Source organism: Lepus europaeus, chromosome 5 (genome assembly GCF_033115175.1).
Source record: "Lepus europaeus isolate LE1 chromosome 5, mLepTim1.pri, whole genome shotgun sequence".
In the NCBI taxonomy this organism is placed as follows: Eukaryota; Metazoa; Chordata; class Mammalia; order Lagomorpha; family Leporidae; genus Lepus; species Lepus europaeus.
The window spans coordinates 104815173-104827268 of record NC_084831.1 but is presented as its reverse complement, the minus strand read 5'-3'; positions in this window follow the sequence as shown (position 1 = coordinate 104827268).

Here is a 12096-nt window from a genome sequence, read left to right as displayed (position 1 = left end):
CTCAAAAGCTTTGAAAAAACTACATTAGAAAAAGGATTTAAAATCTTTACTTAATATATACTAAATTGATCTTCTGTATATAAAGAGAATTGGAAATGAATCTTGATGTGAATGGAAGAGGAGAGGGAGCAGGAGAGGGGAGGGTTGTGGGTGGGAGGGAAGTAATGGGAGGGGGAAGCCATTGTAATCCATAAGCTGTACATTGGAAATTTAAATTCATTAAATAAAAGTAAAAAAAAAAAGAAAGAAAAGAAAAAGGATTTAGCAGAATCTCAGACTCACGCTTTGCTCTTCTTGGTGCATAGAACACTATCAACCACCACAAGTGATAATGAAACCTGCGAGTTCAGGAAGCTCAGCCAGAGTTGTAATGCTCCACTATTATAATGAAAGCCTCCAGCCAGGAATGTCTGAATGGAGAGGCCCTGCACTCACTTCTGCCACAGAGAAGACCCAGAACCACAATGGCAGGAGCAGGTTTCCAGGAGGTCGACTGAGAGAAAATGTCAGTGAAGAACTGATGGGAACTTACACAATAGGGACTCAGAAACCCGGCACACAGAGAGGAGCAAAGCACACTGCAGCTCCAACCTGGGCTCCCTGTCTAAGTGGCTTCACTTCACTGGGGAACAAAATAAGAGGGAAAGCTCAGTCACCCCACCGCTGCTGCAGACTGGCAGTCCCTCCTGCAGGAGAATCTCACTGTCTCACTGGTTGTAAATCCAGTCTAAAAAGCCGACGGGGGTCTGAGTGACTGCTTTGCTCGGAAAAAGGAATCCACATGGCTCACCCCGTCCCCAAAGCCCAGACCCGAGATGCTGCGGCACAGCCCCTGGGAAATGCCATTCTGCCTTCGGGCCAGGAGGCAGCCCAGTCATTGCCAGGCCACGGAGCCAGTGTGCTTCATAGGGCAGAAGCAGCTGCAGGATCGCTGGGCACAAACCCCACGAGCCAAGCTTGCTCTACAGAAGCTCCCCTCTAAATCCTGGAGCTCAGTGGCCACAGCAGCAACCCCCAGTGGCTGGATCTGACTAAGTTCCCATCTTAGCTCAGGATCCTGTGTGACCAGGGCAAAAGTCCCAGCATCACCCCTGCCTGCCCCGTGAGCCTGGGGGCAATCCCTTTTGTGTCCTGCAGCTCTGGGACCACAGCTGTCGATGCTACAACCCCTGAGTAGCTCTCACTCGCTGGTGGGACCTAGAGGAGCCTATCTGCATTCCTCTGCTTCAGCTTGGCAGCTGCCAATCCACAATCCCCAGCATAATCTGTGCTTGCCCCCACGAGCTGCAGCCTTCAGCTCTGGGACTGGGGCTGTTGGTTCTGTATGTCACAGGGAGGCTTGTGCTGACTCCATGGATCCTTGAGAAGTCCCTACTTGCATTTCCTGCTCCAGACCCCTGTCTGCCAGTGCACAACTATCTGCATAACCTGCACTCACCTTATGGGACCTGGTCAAGAACCCCACCACATCCTGCAGCTCTGGGTCTATTACTGATAATTCCATAAGTCCCAGGGGCACCTGTCTTCTCCTAGTGAGTCCTGGAGAAAGCAATATCTACATTCCATTGCTCCAGGCTTGCACCTGCCAGTGAAGAATCTCTAGCATAATCTGCTTTCACCCTGTGGGCCTAGGTTGGGTCCTGCAGCTCTGGGACTGGGATTATAAGATTTATATTCTGCATAGTCATCTGAGTATACCCTGGGTAAGGATCCCACTCCATGCTGCAGCTCTGGCTTTATAACTATGCTATAAATACCAGGGACACCTGCACTTATCCTTGGGTCCTGGAAAAGGTCCTACCTGCATTCCACTACTTTAGGTCTGCACTGATAGTGCATAATCCAATGCACAATTCAACATGGCCTGCAATGACCTGTGGAATGTAGGCAAGATTCCTTCTAAGTCCTACAGCTCTGGGGCTAGGACTGTTGGAGCTGTATTTCAGTCACCTGAGTTCACCCTGTGAGACTTAGGGAGGGTACTCTCTGCATTCCACTGTTCCAGATCTGTGCCCAAAGCACACTATCCACATTAGAAACTGTGCTCCACCCATGGGAGCTGGGAAAGGTCTCCACTACATCCTGACGCCCTGGGACTGGCACTGTTAGTTCCGTAAGTCCTGGAAACAACTGTACTCACCCTGTAATACTTAGGGAAGGCCCTATCTCCATCTCACTACTGCAAGCCCATGCTGCCGGAGCCATAATCCTCATTATAATCTACTCTTTTCTCACAGGACCCAGGCAAGGTAACCTTCTGGTTCCACAGCTCTGAGACTGTGATTTTTAGTGCTGTTGTCCTCAGAGTCACTTGAATCCACCCTACACTTATGGGAAAGATCCTGTCTGCATTCCACTGCCCAATGCCCACATATGTCAGGGCACAATCCTCAGAATAACCTACATTCACTATACAGGTCCTGGGCAAGAACTCAGAGTTTTGATACTATATGATGCCACAGCATCATCCCTGCCCACACAGAGGACCCAGGGAAGGTCCCACTCACATCCTACAGCTCCAGGAGCACAACTATTGGTGCCACAAGTCCCAGTATCACACGGGACTACCTGGTAAGATCAAATAAGAGTCCTCCCAGCGTCCCCCATCACCAGGAGCGTGGCCACCACCATCACAGACTTGAGTTTGATTGACGCCCAACTCTCTTGGGGCCTGAAGATCCACCACTTTGTAAACTTGTGTCCTCTTCAAAATCACACAGTGCCCCCATGAATACTACACACTAGGCAACTGTGACATTCACATACACTGCTGGTGTTTATTATGGCTGCAGAAATCATTGAGAGGCTACACTTGGGCTTACCTAGAACCGGAGTCAAAGCAAATACCAAACTGATACCTTGCACCATCTGAACAAAACAGTCTTTTCTAATAAAAGTTACTCCATAAGGAAGCAGATGTCACATGGGATGTGCAGCATCAACACACGGATATAAGAAACAGGAAGAAGCAAGGAATCACGACACCTCCAATAGAACACACTAGCTCTCCAGACAAAAATAGACTGCTCTGAAGAAAAATCCATAAAATACCACAAAAAAGAATTCAAAATTAGGGTCAGTGCTGTGGCGTAGTAGTCAAAGTCTCCACCTGTGGCACCAGCATCCCATATGGCTGCTGGTTTGTGTCCTAGCTGCTTCTCTTCTGATCCAGTGCCGGCTTATGGCCTGGGAAAGCAGTGGAAGATAGCCCAAATGCTTGGCCCTTGCACCCATGTAGAAGACATGGAAGAAGCTCCTGCCTCCTAGCTTTGGATCAGAGCTGGGCCATTACAATCATTTGGGGAGTGAACCAGCAGATGGAAGACCTTTCTCTCTGTTTTTCCCTCTGTCTATAATTCTACTTCTCAAATAAACAAGTAAAAGCTTAAAAAAAAAAAAGAATTCAAAATAATGGCCCTAAGGAAGCCATTATTTTGAGGAGAATACAGATAGATAATCAAAGAAATGAAGAAAATAATTTGTAATGTAAATTTAAAATTCCACAGATAGGCCGGCGCCGTGGCTCAACAGGCTAATCCTCTGCCTTGCGGCGCTGGCACACCGGGTTCTAGTCCCGGTCGGGGCACCGATCCTGTCCCGGTTGCCCCTCTTCCAGGCCAGCTCTCTGCTGTGGCCAGGGAGTGCAGTGGAGGATAGCCCAAGTGTTTGGGCTCTGCACCCCATGGGAGACCAGGAGAAGCACCTGGCTCCTGCCATCGGAACAGCGTGGTGCGCCGGCCGCAGCGCGCTACCGCGGCGGCCATTGGAGGGTGAACCAACGGCAAAAGGAAGACCTTTCTCTCTGTCTCTCTCTCTCACTGTCCACTCTGCCTGTCAAAAATAAAAAAAAAATAAAATAAAAATAAAAATAAAATTCCACAGATATAAAATCATTTAAAATATTAAATAAGAATTTTGCAGCTGATAAATTCAATATAAATTTCCAAAGTACAACTTTTGGATTATAGTGACTTTTCCCCCCATAACCTCCTTCCCACCCACAACCATTCCACCTCCCACTCCCTCTCCCATTCCATTCTTCATCAAGATTCATTTTAAATTATCTTGATGTACAGAAGATCAACTTAGTATATACTAAGTAAAGATTTCAACAGACTGCACCCACACAGACACACAAAGTATAGAGTACTGTTCGAGTAGTAGTTTTACCATTAATTCACATAGTACAATACATTAAGGACAGGGATCCTACATGGGGAGTAAGTGCGCAGTGACTTCCGTTTTTGATTTAACAATTGACACTCTTATTTATGATGTCAATAATCACCTGAGGCTCTTGTCTAGCCCAGGCAAAAATAAAGAGAAAAGAATTTAAAAGAATGAAAAAAATTCTACAAGACATATGAGATATCACTAAGCACACAAATATTAGCATTACAGGGATACCAAAAGGAGAGGAGAAGGAAAAAATATACTGAGAATATATTTAATGAAATAAAAGTAGAAAACTTCCCAAGTCTTGAAAAAGATATGGATATCCAGATACAAGAAACTCAAAGGACAGCAACCAGATTCATCCAAAAATTACTTTATTCAAGGCATAATATGATCAAATTATTAAAGTTAAGGACAAGGAAAGATTGGTTAAAAAAATGAGAGGAAAGTGTTAAATTCATTTTTAAGGAAACCCGACAGACTAAAGGCAGATTCCACTGAAACTCTGCAAGTCAGAAGAGAATGGAGTGACATATTCAAATCTGGAAATAAAGGAATAATCTTTCTTTCTTTCTTTTTTTTTTTTGGACAGGCAGAGTGGACAGTGAGAGAGAGAGACAGAGAAAGGTCTTCCTTTGCTGTTGGTTCACCCCCCAGTGGCCGCTGTGGCCAGCGCACCACACTGATCCGATGCCAGGAGCCAGGTGCTTCTCCTAGTCTCCCATGCGGGTACAGGGCCCAAGGACTTGGGCCATCCTCCACTGCACTCCCGGGCCACAGCAGAGAGCTGGCCTGGATGAGGAGCAATCAGGACAGAACTGGCGCCCCGACCGGGACAAGAACCCAGGGTGCTTGTACCACAGGCAGAGGCTTAGCCTATTGAGCCGCGGCGCCGGCCAGAAATAATCTTTCAACAAAGAATATATCCAGTGGAGCTATCCCTTTTAAAAAAAATATATATATATATATATATTTATCTGCTGGCACCGCGGCTCAACAGGCTAATCCTCCACCTGCGGCACCAGCACCCCGGGTTCTAGTCCTGGTCGGGGCGCCGGATTCTGTCCCGGTAGTCCCTCTTCCAGTGCAGCTCTCTGCTGTGGCCCAGGAGTGCAGTGGAGGATGGCCCAAGTGCTTTGGCCCTGTACCCGCATGGGAGACCAGGAGAAGCACCTGGCTCCTGCCTTCCGATCAGCACAGTGTGCCGGCCACAGTGCACTTGCTGCAGCGGCCACTGGGGGGTGAACCAACCGCAAAGGAAGACCTTTTTCTCTGTCTCTCTCTCCCACTGTCCACTCTGCCTGTCAAAAAAAAATTTATTTGTCTGAAAGGCAGAGTTACAGAGAGAGAAGGAGGGGAGAGAGAGAGACAGAGAAGGATCCATTCAGTTCACTCCCCCAAAGAGCCAAAATGGCCACAGTGGCCAGGGCTGGCCCAGGCAGAAGCCAGGATCCTAGAACTCCTCCTTGTCTCCCACATGAGTGACAGGGACCCAAGTAATTGGGCCATCTTCCACGGCTTTCCCAGGGACATTAGCAGGGAGCTGGATCAGAAGTGGAGCAGCTGGGACTTGAATGGGAACTCATAGGATGCTAGATTAGCAGTAGTGGATTAACACTGTGTCACAATGCTGACCCCTGAAAATATCTTTTAGAAGTGAAGGGGAAATAGAGTATTTCCAAGATAAGCAAAAACAGGGAATTCAGCACCACCAGACCAGCTTTTCAAGAAATCCTAAAGGAAGTTCTACATTAGAATTAAAAGCATCCTAACAACCATCATAAAGACACCTGACAGTAAAAACTCACTAACACAGCAGGTATACAAAAGAAAAAGAGGCCGGCGCCGTGGCTCAACAGGCTAAACCTCCGCCTTGCGGCGCCGGCACACCAGGTTCTAGTCCCGGTCGGGGCACCGGATTCTGTCCTGGTTGCCCCTCTTCCAGGCCAGCTCTCTGCTGTGGCCAGGGAGTGCAGTGGAGGATGGCCCAAGTGCTTGGGCCCTGCACCCCATGGGAGACCAGGAGAAGCACCTGGCTCCTGCCATCAGATCAGAGCGGTGCGCAGGTCGCAGCGCGCCAGCCGCGGCGGCCATTAGAAGGTGAACCAACAGCAAAGGAAGACCTTTCTCTCTGTCTCTCTCTCTCACTGTCCACTCTGCCTGTCAAAAATAAAAAAAAAAAAGAAAAAGAAAAAAGAATCAAACCTTATCATGACAGAAAAATACCAAAATGCGGAGAAAAATAATGAAAGGCAGAAAGAAACAAAGAATAAAGAATATATTAAATAATCATTAAGCAACCAACAAAACAATAATAGTTCTTATCTATCAATATTAACCTTGAATGTAAATATATTAAATTCCTCAAAGTATAAAAGTTTGGCGAGAGAGAGAGAGAGAGCGAGCGAGCGAGCCAACTATAAGCTTCCGACAAGAAGCTTACTTTACAAATAAATACATACATAGACTGAAAGTGAAGGGATTGATTTCATGAAAATGGAAACTGAAAGTAAGAGAGGGAGTAGCTACACTCATATCAGACAATGCAGATATTAAATCAAAAATGGCAGAGACAAAGAAGGACATAAGATAGTAATAAGAGGGCTGACTTATCAAAGAGATACAGCAATTGTAAATATATGTACCCACCATGAGGCAATCAAAACATATGAAGCAAATATTATTACATCTGAAAGAATGGACTCCACATAATAACAGTGGAGGACTTCAGCACCTCACCACAGTCTATGCACATATCATCCAGACATAAAACCATCAAATGCTTCAACAACAACAACAAATCAACAAATCTGGTTAAGAAATGGACAATAGAGGCCAGTGCTGTGATGCAGCGGGTAAAGCTGTCGTCTGTGATTCCTGCATCTCATACAGGCACTGGTTTATGTCCTGGTTGTTTCATTTCTGATAGGTTCCTGCTAATGGCCTGGGAAAAGCATCAGAGGATGGCCCAAGTGTTTCGGCCCCTGCAAGCCACATGGGAGACTAGGATGAAGCTCGTGGCTCCAGGCTTCAACTTGGCCCAGCCCTAGCCCTTGCAGCCATCTGGGGAGTAAATCAGTGGATGGATGATTTCTCTCTCTCTCTCTCTCTCTCTCTCTCTCTCTCTCTCCCTATCTCTCTCACTCTGACTTTAAAATAAATAAATAAATAAAACCTTTTAAAAAGAGAAAAGGGGTGTGTACATGAATACATAGTTCTCAAAAGAAAAAATTCAAATGGCCAACAAATATATGAAAAAATGTTCAACATCACTAACCATCAGGAAATACAAATCAAAACAATGATGAATATCATCTCACCTCTGTCAGCATGGCTGTTATCCAAAAGAAAACAACAAAGTATGCAAGGATGTAGAGAAACGGGACTCTTATACCATATTGGTGAGAATGTAAATCAGTGTAGCCATTGTGCAAAATAGCATGAAGATTTCTTTAAAAAAAAAAAAAGCTAGAAATAGACTTGCCATATGATCCACAACCCCACTGCTAGGTATATACCAACAAGATATGAACTGATTGTATCAAACAGGTACATGATCTATCATGTTAATATAGCACCACTGTTTACAATAGCTGACATATGGAACCAACAGAGGTATGTGACATCAGATGAATGGATAAAAAATGTGGCATATATACAAAGTGGAATATTATTCAGCTATAAAAAAGAATGGAATTCTACTGTTTGCCATGAAATGGATGCAACTAGAGGATATCATGTTGAGTGAAATAAGCCTGACAGAAAGACAAATCCCTTATATGTGGGGGCTAAAGTTAAGAAAAGGAAAGAAAGGGAAAAAAGACACAACCTGAGTTGAACCATCTTATGGAGCAAGTGGACCTAACAGACATTCACAGCACATTTCATCCAATAGCTACAGAATACACACTGTTTTTATCATCACCTGGAATATTTTCCAGGATAGACTTTATTATAGACTACAAATCATGTCTCAGTAAATTTTTTCAAAGATTAATTTATTTATTTTAAAGTCAGAGCTACACACAGAGAGAAGGCAGAGGCAGAGAGAGAGAGAGAGAGAGATCTTCCATCCACTGGTTCACTCCCCAGTTGGCCACCATGGCAGGAGCTGTGCTGATCCAAAGTCAGGAGCCAGGAGCTTCTTCCAGGTCTCCCACGCAGGTGCAGGTCCTTGGGCCATCTTCTACTGCTTTCCCAGGCCACAGCAGAGAACTGATCAAAGGGGAGCAGCCAGGACTCGAACCAGCCGCCTTACCCGCTATGCCACAACACCTTCCCCACGAGTAAATTTTTAAAAATTGAAATCTTATCATTAATTTTCTCAGTCCAAAAAGTTCTAAAACTAGAAATCAATAATAAGAGCAATAGAAAACTTGCAAATATATGGAAATTAAGCAATGTGCTCCTGAATGACCAATGGATCATTAATGAAATTAACAGTGAAATAAAAAAAATTATAAAAAATGAAAATAGAGAGCACCAGAAATCTGGGGGCTACAGCAGAAGCAGTTTGAAGAAGGAAATTTGTAGCAATCAATGTATACATTTTTATTTTTTAACTTTTATTTAATAAATATAAATTTCCAAAGTATAACTTTTGAATTATAGTGCCCCCCATAACCTCCCACTCACCTGCAACCACCGCAACTCCCACTCCCTCTCCCATCTCTTTCTTCATCAAGATTCATTTTCAATTATCTATATACACAGAAGAAGATCAATTTAGTATATGCTAAGTAAAGATTTCAACAGTTTGCACCCACACAGAAACACAAAGTATAAAGTACTGTTTGAGTACTAGTTATATTGTTACTTCACATAGTACAACACATTAAGGACAGAGATCCTACATGGGCAGTAAGTGCACAGTGACTCCTGTTGTTGATTTAACAATGACGGTCTTGTTTATTATGTTAGTAATCACCTGAGGCTCTTGTCATGAACTGCCAAGGCAAGCCTCTTGAGTTTGCCAACTCCGATCTTATTTAGACAAGGCCACAGTCAAAGTGGAAGTTGTCTCCTCCCTTTAGAGAAAAGTAGGTACCTCCTTCTTTGATGGCCTGTTCTTTCCGCTGGGATCTCACTCGCAGAGATCTTTCATTTAGGTCATTTTTTAGTGTCTTCGCTTTCCATGCCTAAAATACTCTCATCAGCTTTTTAGCCAATTCCGAATGCCTTAAGGGCTGATTCTGAGGCCAGAGTGCTGTTTAGGACATCTGCCAATCTACGAGTTTGCCATGTATCCCTCTTCCCATGTTGGATTGTTCTCTCCTTTTTAATTCTATAAGTTAGTATTAGCAGATACTAGTCTTGTTTATGCGATCCCTTTGACTCTTAGACCTATCAGTATGATCAATTATGAACTGAAACTGATCACTTGGACTAGTGAGATGGCATTGGTACATGCCACCTTGATGGGATTGAATTGGAATCCCCTGGCACATTTCTAACTCTACCATAAGGGGTAAGTCTGATTCAGCATGTCCCAAATTGTACATCTCCCTCTCTTATTCCCATTCTTATATTTAACAGGGATCACTTTTCAGTTAAAATTTAAACACCTAAAAATAATTGTGTATTAATTACAGAGTTCAACCAATGGTATTAAGTAGAACAAAAAATACTAAAAGAAATAAAGTAGTAAGTTGTTTCTTGACAGTCAGGACAAGAGCTGATCAAGTCATTGTTTCTCATAGTGTCCATTTCACTTCAACAGGTTTCCTTTTTGGTGCTCGGTTAGTTTTCACTGATCAGGGAGAATGTATGATATTTGTCCCTTTGGGATTGGCTTATTTCACTCAGCATGATGTTTTCCAGATTCCTCCATTTTGTTGCAAATGACTGGGTTTCATTTTTTTTTTACTGCTGTATAGTATTCTATAGAGTACATATCCCATAATTTCTTTATCCAGTCTACTGTTGATGGGCATTTAGGTTGATTTCATTCTTAAAAGATGGAAAATGAGGCAGGCACAGTAGATTAAGCAACCACTTGCATCATCACTTTCCCATCAAAGAACAGTCTAGGATGTAATTGCCTTCCAATTGATTCCCACAAAACATTTATGGAACTAACTCCAATACTTCTCAAAGTATCCCACAAAATTGAAAAGGATACACCTCTCAGCGTCTCAGCGTGGTTTTTTTTTTTTTTTAGTCTAGTATTACTCTGATACCAAAACAAAGACAAAATACATAAAGAAAATTACAAAATAACCTTATTTAATCATAGATGCACAAATTATCCACAAAATTTTAGCAAAGAAATCCAATACAACAAAAAGGTCACAAAACATTAAAAATAAAGGACATCCAAATTGGAAAGGAATAAATCAAAATACCCATGTGTTTGCAGATGACATAATTTTATACATGGAAAAACAAAAGCAGTCTACCAGAAAGCTTTTAGAACTGATAAACCAATTAAGTGAAGTACAAGATACAGAATCCGTGTGAAAAACAGCATTTTTTATATCAAGAACGATCTTGCTGAAAGGGAAATCAGGAAAGCAATATAATTCACAATAGCTACAAAACATAAAATATTTAGAAATAAGTTCATCCAAAGAAATGAAAGGTCTCTAGAATTAAAATTATGAAACACTGATGAAAGAAATCATAAACACAAAAAATGAAAATATATTCCATGTTCATGGATTGGAAAAATTAATGTTGTTGAAATGTACACACTACTCAAAGCAATCAGCTGATTCAATTCAATCCCTATCAAAATACCAAAGATATTTTTGATGGAATTAAAAGAAACAATCCTAATATTCACAAGGAATCACAAAAGAACCAGAGCATCCAAAGCCATCCTGAGCAAAAAGCAATTCATTTGGAGGCATCACAATACCTGACATTAAAACATACTACCAAGTTATAGTAATTAAAACAGCATGGCACTGACATAAAAACTGCCACATACATCAATGTCACAGAATACAGAACTTACCAAGTAATTCATGTACACAAGTCAACTGATTTTTGATGCAAGTGACAAAAGCATACACTGGAGAAAAGGTAGACCTTTCAATAAACAGTGCTGGTAAAACTGGATACATGCATATGTAGAAAAATGAAATTAGATCCCTACCTCTCACAATACACAAAAATCAACTGATGATGGGTCAAAGATTTAAATGCATGAGCTGAAACTATCAAACTGCTATACATAGGGCAAACATCTCAAGACACTGATGGAAGCAATGATGTTTTGGGTAAGATCCCCAAAGCACAGGCAACAAAAACAACAATGGGCCAGTGGGATTATATCCAACACAGAAGCTTCTGTACAGTCAAGGAAACAATTAGCAGTGTGAACAGACATCAATCACAATGGGAGGAAATATTTATGAGTTATTTCTATGACAAGGGATTTATACCCAGACTATACAAGGGCCACAAGAAAAAACAATAAAAAAAACAATTAGTTAATAAATTGGCAAAGGACCTAATGAGACATTTTTTAAGATAATAAATCAAATGTTGTGCAAACAAATGCTCTATAACACCAGCCATCAGGAAAATGCAAGTTGAAATCACTCTGAGCTGTAACCCATCTTTACCAGAATGGCTGTTATCAAAAAGACACAAAGTACAAAACACTGGTGAGGATGTAGAAAAGAGGAACTCTTATACACTGTTGATGGGAAGGAAAACAGTATAGAAATTCCTGTAAAAACGGAAAAATAACTAGAGGTACAACTTCCACTTGACCCATCAATCCCACTACTGGCTATATATCCAAAACACAATAAATCATTGTTATCAAAGAGACACCTGCACCATCATACTTATTGCAGCACTGTCCACAATAGACAAGATATGGAATCAACCTAGGTGTCCACCATCAGAAGAATGGATAAATAAAATATGGTATAAATACACAATGGAATATTATTCTTCCATAAAAAA